This window comes from Acyrthosiphon pisum, chromosome X, assembly GCF_005508785.2.
Source record: "Acyrthosiphon pisum isolate AL4f chromosome X, pea_aphid_22Mar2018_4r6ur, whole genome shotgun sequence".
Taxonomy (NCBI): Eukaryota; Metazoa; Arthropoda; class Insecta; order Hemiptera; family Aphididae; genus Acyrthosiphon; species Acyrthosiphon pisum.
Window position 1 is genome coordinate 121,609,801 of NC_042493.1, and position 977 is coordinate 121,610,777.

Genomic DNA, 977 nt, shown 5'->3' on the forward strand with positions numbered 1-977 from the left:
CAATTTTCTGATCTTTTTGCACATTGTTTTCTTTGTGATCTTTTATTGATATAATATGGACTGCGCCAGGAATGGTATATACATACTACTTATTATAATAGAGACAATAATTCGTTTACAATCCTAAATGATATGACTTCGTTCTTCGAAACGTAGATATAAAACATTAACAAATTACAAATGAGCAATGCAAAAATAAGTTATATAACGTGCCTACCTATGATATATTATGAAACTAGATTTTATTTTAGGATTGTGGAGTGGTCGTATATAGTATGGCAAATATGAGCAAGTTAACGATTTTTTTTTGACTCGTTAAGTTATTTTAAAATAATTAAGTTAATGTAATATATTATATTTCTACCTATTATATTAATAAATACATAAAATTATTTGGAACCAATAACGATCATACATCGGTATAAAAAAATAATAAAATAAATTATTTACTTAACTTAAATCATTATAAACTCAGACCACCCAGAAGTAATGCCATTGCATCATAGGTACCACAGCACATCAAAAGATAACACCCAAGAGCAATAATCACACACGGAAGCAGATTACCAGAACGCAATATCTAAAGGACGGCCACCAACGAATTAATGATTTCCACATAGAGGAACATACAATATTATCAGACTAAGAAAATTATTAAGACCGTAAGAATTAAACGTATAAAAAACAACGATTATGGTACCGGGCATCCGCCGAAACACCAAATGATGAAATTATCAGCCATATACTCAATAACAAAGTAATAAAAACTAATTACATCATAGGCATACCATCTCACTGCCAATATCAAAGGAATGATACGAGCATACACAAGATGATGCAATCGTATATAACAACAAGACCATTAAGACAACACATACATTCGAATCTAAATATCTAGCCAGCACTCGGTATTTAATACAAAACGCAATAAAATTAATACACGGATGCCAACGGTAGAAAAGAAGAAAATAGCACAC